This window comes from Apodemus sylvaticus, chromosome 7 (assembly GCF_947179515.1).
Source record: "Apodemus sylvaticus chromosome 7, mApoSyl1.1, whole genome shotgun sequence".
Lineage (NCBI taxonomy): Eukaryota > Metazoa > Chordata > Mammalia > Rodentia > Muridae > Apodemus > Apodemus sylvaticus.
Genome location: NC_067478.1, coordinates 17,818,759 through 17,833,207, shown reverse-complemented (window position 1 = coordinate 17,833,207; position 14,449 = coordinate 17,818,759). Strand labels below are relative to the sequence as shown.

General features: G+C 46.6%; 1 protein-coding gene across 1 annotated transcript in view; it reads right to left on the bottom strand.

Moving 5' to 3' along the window:
- Col6a6 (collagen type VI alpha 6 chain) overlaps window positions 1-14,232 on the bottom strand; it is a 135,993-nt gene extending 121,761 nt beyond the window's left edge. The window contains exon 1 of the mRNA XM_052187444.1: window positions 14,080-14,232. The gene's annotated coding sequence lies outside the window, so the exon portion shown is untranslated. The remainder of the gene's footprint in view (window positions 1-14,079) is intronic.
- Window positions 14,233-14,449: the final 217 nt, after the last annotated feature.

Below are 14,449 nucleotides of genomic sequence, written 5' to 3'. Positions count from 1 at the left end.
AGCTCTCTCTGATTGATTCTGTTCAAAGTGCCCTTGTGGGGAACACATTTGAATGGCTAGCTCATTGTATGGAGATTAAATACACTAACGCTCCTTGCAATTGATCTGTAGTGTCTTTCAAACCAGGACAGAAATCAGATGGCTTAGGTTGACTGCCCTTAGGTCCCTGCACCACAATTACCCATGGGGAGCTAATAGTGCAGGAGAGGAGATGGAGCAGGTGGTGATGTGCTCACCACAGAAACATGAGGGCCTGAGTTCTGATCCCCAGCACCCACAGGAAAAAAAGCTGGACCCCACAGTGTATGTCTAAAGTCTCAATACTGGGCAGGTGGAGACAGGAGGATTCCTGGAGTTCCCTGGCCAGCCAGGCTAGCCAAAATGGTGAGATCTAGGTCCAACAAGAGACTCTGTGTCAATAAATAAATAAATAAATAAATAAATAAGGGAAGAGCTACTGAGGAAGACATTCCAATGTGGGCATCTGGCCCCCACACATGCATATACACAACACAGATATATGTGTGTGTATACACACACACACACAACAGAAAGAGAGAGAGAGAGAGAGAGAGAGAAAGCTTGAGAACTTGTCTCAAAAGTAATTGGAGCGATGTTGCTGTCATGGGTAGGTGTCTAAACAGAGGGCTATCTAGGGGATATTCATTTTAGTAAGCCCTCTTTCCTGTTGATGAAGAAGAGTGAGGCTTAAAGGAATTCCTGAAGAGTATGAAGCACTACACTGAGAGAGCCTAGGTGACCACCTCACCTAACTCCCACAGGCTCATCTTTCCCGTTGGCTCGCATCTTCATTCCGTCACTCACCATGCATTCTCTCATTTGAGTGATTTTTTTTTAATTGATTATTTGGGAATCTCACATCATGTGCCCTGATTACACTCACCTCCCAGTCTTACTATCTTCACCCCTTCCACCATGGCCTTCTCCCACCACCCCTGACAAAAATAAAAAAAAAAAAAAACAAGTCTATTTCATGTGGTTTCTATACTCACTGGAGCATGGTCAAATTCCTAGTGGCCACCTCCCCGGGAGAAGATGAGTTTTTCTCCCCCTGCATCTGCCCCAGAAGCCATCATCAGCTGAGGAGAGTCGTGTGGTAGCTGGAGCAGGGAGGGGCTAGTTCTCCCGCACCTGCACCACCACTGCAGTGCTGTGGACGGGGGAGGGGCAGGGCCAGCTCTTCCATGTTCTCAGCACCATGCAAGTACTAAATAAATAGCGGGCAGTGTGCTAGGCAGACGATACCCAATAAAAGAAAAACCAGGAGGGCTCTACCCTCATGAAGCTTTGGACCTAAGAGGATGCTGAATAAATGTCTATTGGTATTCTATAACACACTAAGAATTACTTATTTCGGGGAGATCAGGGAAGGTTTGCTTGAAGGAGAACTCTGTGCTGAAAGAATGGTTTGGGTTTATCAGGCCAAGAGGAGTGTGCTGTTGGCTGGGGACCAGGGATTGCTCAAAGGCTCTGAGGTGGGAAGGAAAGCAATGTAGTCAAGAGATTGAAGGATGAGCTGTAGAGATGACTCGGTCGGTCAAGTACTTCCATGCGAGCAGTAGAAGCTGAGGTCAATCTTCAGAGACCTCAGAAAAATAAAATAAAACAAACAATCAAAAGACCTGGGTACGGTAGCCTGAACTTAATAATTACAGGGCTAGCGATGGGCAAATCCCCGGGGCTTACTGATCAGCCAACTTGCCAAGTTGTGAGCCAAAGAGAGATGATTTCATAGAAAAACAAAGAAGAATGAATATTGCATTTTATAAGAAAAGAAAAAGAGCCAAGGATATGTTTGATAAATGGGTTCTGAAGCAAGACTCCAGGCTGTCTTCTGATCTCTCTATATATGTATACACTCAGTACAGCTGAACACACACACACACACACACACACACACACAAGGGTGAGGGTATCAAAGGATATCTACACAAACAGAACATAGAGAAAACTGCTAGGGTCTTTATTGCTGTGATGGAACACCAGGACCAAAAACAACTCAGGCAAGAAAGGATGCAACTTGCTTTGCCTTCTGGTGTCCATCATTGACAGAAGCCAGGGCAGGAACCTGGAGGCAGGAACGGATGCAGGGCCATGGAGGGCGACGTTTACTGCCTTGCTCCAACGGCTTGCTCAGCCTTTCGTATGTCCCCCAGGACAACTAGTCCAGCAGTGGCACAAAGAGCTGCCACACCCACCCACATATCAATCATCAAATCAGGAAAATGTGTCCCTGTCATGCCTACAGGCCAGTCTGGTGGGGGCATTGTCTTATCCAAGGCCCTTTCTTTGAAAATGCCTCTACTTGTGTCAAGTTGACATAAAATTAGCCAACATGGCCCCGAGTGAGGTTGGATACCAGGAAGTGGCCAGACTGCTCATGGCTGCTTGGGAGCCATTCATGCTTCATCAAGTCTTTATTCCTAGATTATGATCGGGTTTTTAACTGGGAGAGTTAGGGAAAGGACCAATCACTTTGACTTAGCAAAGAAAATAGGAAAAGATTTATTAAGTCCCTGCTTTAAGTCACACAATAAAATGAGACAAGATTCCTGGAAATATTAACCATAGTCAGATTCAATGGCAGAGATTCAAGCACACACTAAAGGAGTGAACGGAATCTACCACTGAACTGAATCCCCGGCCCTGAGCTGCTCTTTGGAGCTTCACAACCAGTCTGCATTGATCATTCTTTTTGCCCTCTTCTAAAAAACAAGCAAATAAACAACAAAACCCCCACTGACTGAAAACTTCCCCTTACTGTGAAAGAATGACGCCTGAGCTATTATTCTGCTCATGCAAGAATGTATCTCACGGGTCCGCAGAAAGCTTCGGGGCTGGGGAGCATTCCACTTCTCCCTGCAGGGTGGACAAGTAGTGTCCAGGGCCAGGCTAGCTGCCTCCCAAGTTCAAATCTTTCCCACTGACCAGCTGTGGTCTTAAGAATAGCTGTTGCTTGAGACCCTACCACATCTGTCATTGGCCATCAGTTAACCTAGTTTTCTTTATTTAGGAGTGAGGGATAATACTGGACCATATAGTACTTTGGGGACTCAGCGTTCACTGACAGAAACTCCATGGGTAGAAGACTCAAAGACCTCCTTTCTGAAGACCTGAAGACGCCAGCTCCTTCTCCTGAGGAGCGGTGCTAGCTATCTCTTCTCACTGAACGTACATCTCAGCAAACTGTCTTTTCATGAGGAGTTCGGCAGGTATCAGGCCGAGACATCACAGATGCCTTCTGGTATATCCAGTGGGCTACACAACCAACCCCTGCTGCTTTGGTGGACTGTGGTGATAGCAGCAGAGGCTATGTCTACAGCAGTTTTCTCCACAAAAAAAGTTAGAAAGACCAGAGGCTAGGGAGATGCTTTTGTGGATAAAATGCTTGCTATGCAGACAGGAGTGGCTTTAGACCCCATGTAAAAGCTGAGTAACAATAGCATGCAATCCCACAACTCAGGAAGCAGGAACAAGGAATTCCTGGTAGTTATTGGCCCAAACTGGCTAAAGAGGTGAGCTTTGGGTTAAGAAGAGACCCGCCCCATCTCAATAAATCTACAGGACAACAGTTGAGAACACTCAATGCCAACTTCAGGCCTCCACACACGTGTCCACATACATTTGTGTGTGTGTGTGTGTGTGTGTGTGTGTGTGTGTGTGCACGCATGTAAACATACATACATATGCATACCAGACACAACACACGCACACACACACACACACGTGCAAAGGAGAGAAAAAGAATAGTGGAAAAGCCTGTTGGAGCACCAAGGAAGAGGCAAGTTAGCAGATAAATGAAAAATCTACAGGTTTGGGGGCGAGGGAGCAACTAAAGTATTCTGCACAATAGAATAAATGTTTGCAGATTTATCTAGTCTGGTCTATCAGAGAAAGCTTCTCTTAGAAACTAATAGAAACGTCATTAGTTGTTAATTTACCTTATTCCTTATAGTGACTGTTCATTACAAGTGATTGTGTGTCCCGTAATTATCAGATCTATGGACATGGTAGGGTTGGAGGTCGCAAAGTTTGTGGTACCTCTGGCCCTGCTAACTTGAAAACAGTCTAGTGACAGATCCTAAGGTAAGTGCACCAAGGGAGTAACTTGACAAATATAGGTAAAAGCCCTTAAATCCTGACACCTCCCTGGGGGGTAGTAGCTCAGTTTCTGCCTTAATTGCGTTCTCAACTTGGCTGTCCACTACACAGGTCTGAGTCTGTTTTTACCTTCTTTACCAAGTGGTTGGCAACCTGGGGATTCATTTACTGTGCATCCCCAGCCAGTTAAACCACCTGCCTAACACTGTAGGAGCACCCTGGCAACAGCTCCCTGGAGACCCAACAATTAGATGCCTAATGGCCCTGCTTCAGGATGATGGCAGTAATCAGGGAGAAGGGAGACAGCCAAGCAGCCGTCAAAGTGGGGAGAGGCTTATTAAGGCAAAAACTCTTAGAAATAGCTCCATTCCCACTCTGACCCAGGGAATGCAGAGGATGACAGCTGGGAGGAAGGATCGATGGGGGAAATGGAAGAGTTAGGGCAGAACTTGCTTTTCCGAAAGCCCACACTAGGATTGAAAAGACATCAGAAAAGCTAGGTGTTAACTGGATTACCAATGCCTTTCCCCCTCTGGGCTTCACCCAACCGTACCATGTCAGCGAGGGCCTTCAACCTCTGCCTCATAGGGCATGGCCTTTCCCATCTCAAAGTGTCACAGGGTCAACTTACGCATCTTTCTATCTTGGTGACTCCAAAGTAACTATTACTAAGCACCAGCTATGTGCCTGTCAGACACCCCAAACCCACAACCCACCCCAAACCCTCTTCTCACTCTTCCAAGCTTGGGTGTTGTTTCCATTATCCTATTATCAATGGGAAAGTTGCAGCTCAAAGAGTGTCTGTGAGTTGCCAGTGGTTCTTAGCTAGTAAAGAACTTGATGTTAGCTCATTTATTCATCTGCAGATAATAGTGTAGCATCTGCCGAGTGACCACAGTAGCCTGGAGAACACGTGTGCATGCACAAGAACACACACACACACACACACACACACACACACGTATACACACGCACACCACACACAAATAAAAATCAAAGCAATCAGTTTACTGGAAAGCAGTCTGATTAAGGAGGATTAGGGCGCTGTACCTATTTCCTGTAGATGTAACCCAATAATGATTCTCCTAGGAATGGGTATTGATAGTATATATGCTAACAATGGATGGGAACATCTAGCCAGGCCCTGGAGTCTAGAGACTAATACTGTCCTAGGCAGAGGAAATCTCAAGTGCAAATGGCAGGAGGTGGGAGAGAGTAAAGTCTCCCTACAGACCTAGAGGAAGGGGCTAGAGGCAGGGAAGGAAAGGTAGAACTCAGGTTAGACGAGGAGAAGACTTTAACCAGGATCAGGATGGGTTTTAGACAAAGCCACAGGAGCATTTTAAGCAGAGAAAAGTAGAAGCAGATGGTTTAGGAAGATTCCCTGGGTTGAAATGTGGAGGCTGCAGTTGGGACAGTAAGAAGGTGGGGAGGGAGGCCAGGAAGCAGGGTAAAAAAGAGAGAGCACTGTGGGAACAAGGGAGTCACTATACAAGGGGCTCAGGAAGGCTTGCTAAGGTTGGAATCAAGTTAAACTGCTGGGAATTAGAATTAGAAACTGATGAGCTGGCATCATTCATGAGGGCTGGGGGAAAAGACAGGGCTTCAACGCTGCTTTCTGGTGAGGCTACTGGATTGTGCCATTCGGAGGAAGAGGAGAAGGCACTGAATACTGTGTGGGACTCATTGTGGGTTGCAGTATGTGTAATTCAAGTTCCTTGTGTGCAGTCAGAACTGGGGGCTCAGAAGAGGCCTGAGGGTGCATATAAGAAAGTAACACTTAACAAAGGGTGCCTACCACGGAGGGGACTGGAATGTCCTGCAAGAACGTGGAGGAGCCCGCGTCACCTTCATGAGCACATTCGGACCACCTCTATGAACAGCAGAATGTGTTTTTGTGGTATTTCTCTAGTTACAGGGTTGTTACAACAAGCTCCCCTCTGCTCTGAGATCACACTGAATCCTCAGCGCCTCCCTCCATGTTCCAGGACAGTTTCCTAAATGCTAACAGGAATTTAGGAGCAAAGTCAGGACTAAGAATCCAACCAAGCCAGACACAGTGAAACAGCTTTAGCTAGCTGCAGAATTTGTTCTCTAGTCTGACTCCAATGGTATTTAAAATATGGCTATAGATCAGTAGAGTTGAGCTCCCTAAATCTTCCATGTGCACTGAGATAGTAGCAAGAGTTTCCTCAAAAGCAGACCCTGAACAAGAACTCATATGGCCGTGCATCCCCGTTTGCTCTCTGGTTCTGTGATAAAATACTCTGATCAAAAGCAACATAGAGGATGATGGGATTTATTTGGTTTGCACTTCCTGGTGCAACTTGGAAGCTTCCTGGTTCTTTACTGAGGGAAGTCAGGGCAAGCATTGAAGCAAAAACTACAGAGAAACCCAACCCCTACCCCCCTACTCTCCCCACCCAGGGACTGGTGATGCCTCCAGGGGGTCCTTCCAGATCCACCATAAATCAAGATAATTGCACACAGAGTTGGCCTAAGGCCAATCTTATTAAGGCAATTCTTTGACTTAGGTCATTATGGATTCTGTTCACACTGACAATAAAAGCTAGCCAGGATAACAGGTTATTTGGGAAGTGACTCCTAAAATCATGAAAGTGCAAAAAGAAGACAGAGGAAGGGAGGAAACCAACATTAAAATACAGGGAATCTGCCACCATGTGGCACCATGTGGCACCATGTGGCACCATGTGGTACTCTTCTCTTGGCCACCTCAGCAAAATGGGCAGATCAGACCCAGGGAGTTCTTCACCAAGATGGGGTATTTCTTCACCAACTTTAACCTATTAGGTGTAGCATCACTCCTGGGATTGTTAACTCGCTGACCTGCCTCAGGTGAGTCAGATAGACACACCCAAGGCAGAGCAAACTCTCAGGCAGAACTGCAGAAGGCACTGAATGCAAATGGAGAGAGGACGCAACCAGGGCCCTGACATCATCTGCCAGCAGCAGAGCAAGGCTGGACCCTGAAGATCTGGGCTCTGCTTTGAAGCCTGTCATCATAGTGTTCTAAATGCTAAGTGCCTCCAAGAAAATACAGAGGTGAATGGACTGTGCTCACCTATACAAGCTGACTTGGGGTGCAGCAGGAATACCAAACCGATGTTCATGGACCATTTGGTGATCCGTGTGTATGTGGTTTTTTTTTCTTTTCCTCGCCAAACAATAGCCAAACATGATGATGAGTTTCTATGGACTTCAAAGTTCAGCTGTATTAGGACTCACACAATGGAGACTCTAGGTCAGAATTTCTTGCCAAACATTAATCAAGCTATTTTTTTAAGGACCCAACAAATGATTAGCTTATGATTTTTCAAGCCAACACAAACGCCTTTGTCAACTAATCCTGCCAAAACCTTCCCCACTCTAAAGTTTAGAGTGCATGGAGTATGCACAGCTCAGTGGCCACGTTAAAGCCAACGCAGGGTCCTGAACTGTAAATGCTTAAGTAGTTGCGCGTCTATTTAACACCTTGTGAGCTGACAATTAGACATCCAATTACATTAACTAAATTTATTTTTAATTCTCTCTTTTTCTTCTCTTTCTTCTACCATTCTGCACATCTGGAGAAAAACTTTTCTTGCCAAAAGTAAGGCAGAAAATTTCCATAGATGTGATATTTGGAACCATAAAAGGCACTTAATTCTTAGCATTATCTTGACCAATCAAAATTACCCAGAGGTGAGGTTCAGAGCCGTAATGATAGATTGGCAGCGGCATCTTGCAGGACCGACCTTTAGCATTAATGGTGTTGGTTATGTTTCCTTTGCCCTGCTAGGAGTTTGCATGTTAATACTTTTTTTCCCTGAGATGGCACAGCTTAAGGATTTTCAGAACATCATGAAGTTTTGCACATTCCTGAATTTTCTAAGAGCATCTGCTCCAGCTTTCAAAGAGACACATACTCCAGTCAGAGTTTTGAAATCCTAACAGCCGTTTATGTGCTAAATATTTGAGTACCTACTAAGTGACAAGGTACCGTGGGAAACATTACGAATAAGAAAATCACAGAGCATATTTTCCTCTGGCACAGGGTTTGTATTGGCTAAACAGTATCCATTTCTGCTCTTGGATATCTTTTCCAAATTCTCGTGCCAGGCCTGTGAGCTCATTCCAAGGCCAGAGTTAGCAGGAGGGTAAGAAACCAGCAGAGTGACTGAGGGGAAGACTATTATTTCTTCATTAGGTGTGCCTGTACTCTGACATTTTGCACCTCAGTAGATATTCTGAATGCTGCTGCTATACGTCATACTTAGGGAAGAATTTTATTCCATTTATTTATTTGTTTATTTACTTACTTACTCATTCATTCATTCATTTAGCCAGTGTCCCATGTAGTCCTAACTGGCCTCAAACTCATATGTAGTTGAGGTTAGCCTTGAACTCCTGCCTCTGCCTTCCAAGGGAAGGGATCTCAGGTGTTCATCATGACACCAAGGCAGTTCTACATTTTAATAGGCATTCCCTTCTGCTGACAGTCAGAGGAGGGGCTGAGGAAACGGCTCAGAGGCAAAAAGTGTTTGCAGAGCTAGCATGAAGTCCTGAGTCGGGATTCCCAGCCTCTGCAGAAAAGGTCAGGTATCAGGACACGTGACTGTAGTCTCAGTGCCGGAGAGGCAGAGATGGGGGTCCCTTGAGGCTCGCTGGTCAGTCAGGCTGAATTGGAGAGCTCAGGTTTGCTGGGAGACTTGTCTCACAACTCGATGGAGAGGTCAGGTGAGGGAGCCACCTGACATCAACCCACACACACTGGGGCGGGGACAGGGAGGGGGAGGGAGTGGGGTGTGGTCTAGAAAGATATTTTTTAGCATCACAGGACCATGATCCACAGAATCAAAAGCAACAAATATGCTTCATCGGTTTACTTTATGTGTCCCGGTGTTTCGCTTGCATGTTAAGTCTGTGCACCACACGGGCGCCTGGTGTCAGCAGAGGCCAGGAGAGGGTTACAGACGGCAGAGCACTGCCATGCGGGTGCTGAGAATTGAACTCAGGTCCTTTGCTAGAGCACTGAGTCATCTCTCCAGCCCCTTTGGCATGATCTTTAAAGTCACCTACCTATGGGGATAATTTGATTTCTCTGGGAAAGTTTCCACAAACCATAAAGTTTTAAGATATGAGGACTTGTGAGTTCAGTACAGACAACCCCTCCCCCACCCTCCCACCTCCTTTCCAGGGCACCTCTCTTCCAGGATAGCGTGTGCCTGAGTGACAGGATTTTTCTTAAGTAATCTTTATGAACTGGAACATTTCCAGGAAAAAAAGAGAGACGGCACCCAGCAAGTTTCTGCTCATCATGTGTTATTAAACTCCACGGAAAGAAGTTGGTCACTGGGCTGGCAATGCTGCACAACACTGGGTTAACACTGACTGAGTTGTCCCAACCAGACAGTGGGGTCTGCCTGACGGCTCTCCTGCTCCCCTGCGTGCGAGCGCTCTGGTGCTCGACGGTTTCCTAAGGCTGTTACAAGGGACAGGTGAGCAAAGCGAGGCTCTAAGAGGTCAAGATCAGGGTTCATCACGCTCATCTGCCACTCAAAGCTAGACCCGATGGAGGGCAAACTTGGGCCACTCCCTACTGTAAAAGCCAACAGTCACAACAAGCAGGAAAGTCAAGAGAGGCCTGGCGACCTGAGTTCAGTCCCTAGGAACACACTGTGGAAGGAGAGGACCGACCTAGTAAGTTGTCCTCTGACCCCACCTATAAGCCATGGCTTCCACATAGCTCCCCCACCCACCCCGCCCACACCCACATAGACACATAAAATAAATAAAATGTAAAAAGAAATTAAAAAAATACTTTGCCCATCATTTAATCAGCAAGGAAACGTCATGTTTGGGTCACATATGAAAGAGTAATTAGCCCGAAGTTCACCTTTCATCCCAGCCTTCAGGAGGCAGGAGGATTTCTATGAGTGTGAGGCCAGTCCCATCGACACAGCAGTGAGTTTCAGGTTGGCTGGGGCTACATGGTAAGACTCTGTTTCCAAAGGAACAAATAGCGAGACAGATCAAATCAGCAACAACAAAGGAGAAGCAGTAAAAGTTGGGAAACTATAGTGGTCACCATACTTGTTTCTGGGGACAGCCACGTGAGGTGCTTTCAAATACACCATTAATGGCCGACCATTAGCCCCGCCCTTAGTTACATACTTTGGAATATAGTTAACAACATCATTTTTAAGTTTTTGAGAAATTCTGAGGGCATATTTACTGAGGGTCAACCTCCATTTTTAAGAGCTTTATCTTAGCGGGACTGTGTAGCCCACAGAGTCACAGGTGAACGGATGGATGCTGTGCCTGCTCTAGTCGTGGTTCTTTCATCCTGGTCCTTTTTTGGTGACTTAGTACTGTCCACACAAATGCACATTCCCTGCACTGATATTGCAAACACTAAAACTTTCAAAAATCTAGACAAGAAAATTGTACTTTACATTTAACAACACTATCCTTGTAGAATTATGACTCTAGAAGACTTAGCAAAACCAAAAGATTTTTTTTCCTGAGACAAAAGCTTATCCCCTAATGTATGCTTAACAAAAACTATGTGAATATCGTAAAATTTAATTTTATGGCACAGCATTTAAGTATACCGAACTTATGAGTGGAAAAGGACCCTTGATCCAGGTTCTGAGCTCCTCTCCTTCCTCCCTTCCTCCCTGTTACATTCCATCAGTATGAGTATGTGTCTGTGTGTGTGTATATGAGTGTGTGTGTGTGTTTATGTGTATGTCTGTCTCTATGTGTGTATATGCGTGTATGTGTGTATATCTGTCTATCTGTCTGTGTCTTTGTGTGTCTATGTGTGTTTATGTGTGTATGTCTATTTGTGTCTCTATGTGTGTATATGTGTATATATGTATGTATGTGTATCTGTTTGTCTCTTGTGTGTCTGTGTATCTATCTGTGTGTGTCTATGAGTATATGTGTGTTTATGTGTGTGTAGGTCTCTATGTGTGTGTATATGCATGTATGTGTGTGTATCTGTCTGTGTCTGTGTGTATGTCTGTGTGTTTATGTGTGTATGTCTGTTTGTGTCTCTATGTGTGTGAATGTATGTATGTATGTGCATCTGTTTGTCTCTTGTTTGTGTATGTGTCTGTGTGTGTGTCTGTGTGTGTATATGCATGTGTGGGGGTACTTTGTGAGTATCCTATGGCATGTATACACACACACACACATATACACACACACACACATGCGCGTGCGCGGAGGTCAGAGGACAGCTTGAGGGAGCCAGTTCTCTTCTGTCTTGTGGGTCTCAGGTACAGAACTCAGGTCTCCAAGCGTGGAGGCAAGTGTCTCTACCCACTGAGCCACCCCACTGCACCCTCTTTGCACTTCTGGTGTTATGAAAGGGTGAAAGGAAATGACAGTTTATCATCAAATGATGCAAACGTTTAAGGCTTTTTATTTCAAACCGCTATTTTAAGTTTCTGGATTTTGACAAACATGGCCCCAGTCGTGAAGATGTAGAGCAGCAAGCATAACTGCGGAGCTTCACCCTGGCATACTTGGGATTTGATATTACAGGCAATACCTCGGGGAACTGACTTTGTGAGTAAAGTATTTGTGGTACAAACGCGAGGGCCTGAGTGCAGGTCTCTGCCCCATGTAAGATCCCAGCACACCAGTGAGCACTTCCGTCACTCCAGCGGTGGAGAGCAGACAGCAGGACCCTCGGGCCTCGCTGGCTAGTCAGTCTATCTGGAGCAGCAAGCCCTAGGTTGAGAGAGAGAGAGAGACCCCCTCAAAAGTGAGGTGGCGAGCAACACCAGACATGAGTCTCTGGCCCCCACAGGCACACACACATGCCAACTCTACCCCCACGGACATGGGCACCCACATTTTTAAAGTGCCCTGAATTATAGGAAACAACACCAAACCTGTAAGTAGCCTGAGGTGACAGGTGAAAATGGTTGGCTTCTCTCTTGAAAACCCTACAAACTCATAAAAAACAAGAGGTGAAATCTGTATGTTCACTTTAAGAGCAAGCGCCCAGGAAGTTACCGAGCCCATCAAGGGTGTGCATATATGAAAAGCCACCAAGTTTCTGAAAGATGTCACCTTAAAGAAGCAATGTGTGGGGTGAAAGAGTGGTTCAGCAGCTACGGGCAGGGCAAGCACTGTTCTTCCAGAGGACCCGAGTGGAGAGAGAGCTCAGTGGTTAGTGCTCACTGCTCCTGCAGAGGCCAGAGTTCAGTTCCTAGCAGCCAGGGCCAGTGACTGACAACTGTCTGTAACTTTAGCTGCAGAGGATCTGACACCTTGTAGGTGCCTTCACTCATGTACACAGACACACACATATACATACACACACAATTAAAAGTTAAATAAATGATTTGAAAATAAGAGCACTGTGTGCCATCCAACAGTACAAGCCTGCAAATCAAGGTAGATATCCTCGGCCCCCGCAGTGCAGATTCAAGGTGTCCCAATGAGGGCTACACGTTTACTGAGCCTGCTTCAAGCTGCAGAGAGTATCTGCAAGGAACTGGATGTGGATTCTCTGGTCGGAGCATCTCAGGCGAACCAAGTACCCATGATGCCCTGCCACACTTACAGAGCTCATAGCAGGACTGTCCTCTGCCTCAGCGTCCCCAGCCGTGTGGAGGTGAGACTCAAAAGGAACAAACTGCCTACACCAGCAAAGGGGGCTGCAGAGAAGGGAGGGTATTCCAGAAGAAACTGAGGAAGTAGAAGCTTGTGCATGAGAATGAATGCGAAGAACAAACCAAATGAAAAGCGGTGCTCGGCAAACAGAGCCTTTCAAACGGGCAGCGCGTGCTCTAGAGACGGCTCAGCCGTTAAGAGCTTCCACTGCTCGTCCTCTGGACTGAGCTGGGTCCCAGCATCTGCAGTGAGCAGCTCACAGCCACTTGTCACCACTTGTCACTCAACGTCCAAGGGCTGCAGAGATCTGAAGCCCTCTTCTGAAGTCCCAAGATACCAGGACTCATACATTCTACACACACACACACACACACACACACACACACACACTGCTGTACTCTATAGCAATATAAAAGAAAAAGCCCTTAAGAACAGCCTTCTAATGTTCTGTCTTGAGTCTTAGGTAATCAGCAACACCACAACTTCTCAGTGATACCCAGCTCTCCCTGTTGACTCCCTGGAATTCACAAAAGTCCTCTTTAAACATCCCCATGCTAAAGATTTTTAAAAAGGACCCACAAGAAATCCTATTACAAGAGACCGTGAAGAAAAAAAAACCCATTACTTCCTAGTTCCAGGATTTTCCCTTCCTCCTCTGGCCTCCTCCGGTCAGAATTACTTCCAAGGCTGGTTATGAGCCAGGCAGTCTGGGCTCAGCTCGCAGTAGAGTGTCATTGGGAACTGATTTTTAAAAAGACATGCTTTGCCTATCTCCCTCCCTCATCTCCTGCACCAACAATAAAGCCCTGACCACAACGTTGTCTTTAATAGATTTGTGTGACACTGAGCAGGGAACTTTAGATGCTGGGTACCTGCAGGCTTGGCAACGGCTTTTCCTGGTTAAGTGGCCCTGTGTGCCTGCCACACTTTGTGCTGGGTGTGGGAACACAGTATTGGGCAAGGCACCTCTCATCCCAGGAGAACCCCGAGTGTGTGGTGGGGAACTCCCAACCCAAAACAGGGAATGACTAGTTCATGCTGCTGGTTCTCCCACAGCTTGATGCAAAAGAAGAAGGAAGAGGAGGAGGAAGAGGAGGAGGAGGAAGAAAAGGAGGAGGAGGCAGCTAACAGAGGCCAGAGAAATCAGCTCACTCTATCTGGTGTGGATGAAAACCTCCAAAGAGACACTTTTCAGACCTTTAAGTACAGTGTTTTCCTTCACCTTGGTCCTTCTCTGTAGCCTCTCTCTCTGGCTGATCCCTTGCCTCCATTTATTAACTTTGTTCAGTTTCTTTCCCAGAGGACCTAGGCTGCTGGACTTACCTCAGGGAAACTTCTACCCAGCCTGGGGTGGATTTGAAGAGTGTTCACCCAGAGCGCAGGATAGCTTAGCAGCTGGAGAGCAGGAGTCTGGAAGTGACTGGCAGCAGAGAAGCCTCTGGCCTCTGGGGTCCTGCAGGCTGCTACTCCCACGCCCCTGACTCCTCCGCAAATGAATGCTGCTCTTCCCGCCCTGGTGGCCCCCGGGCTCAGCAGCGTGCTGCTCAAGCCTTAGGAAGGTGACAGAAAAGTAAGTGTAAGGGGGCAGGGGTGGGTGGGGGTGGAGGGGTGGAGGCTGGCACAATCCCGCCTGCTTCTCTGCAATGTGGACCGCCCCCAAACCCCTGGGCTGCAGACCCTGGGGGAAAGTGGA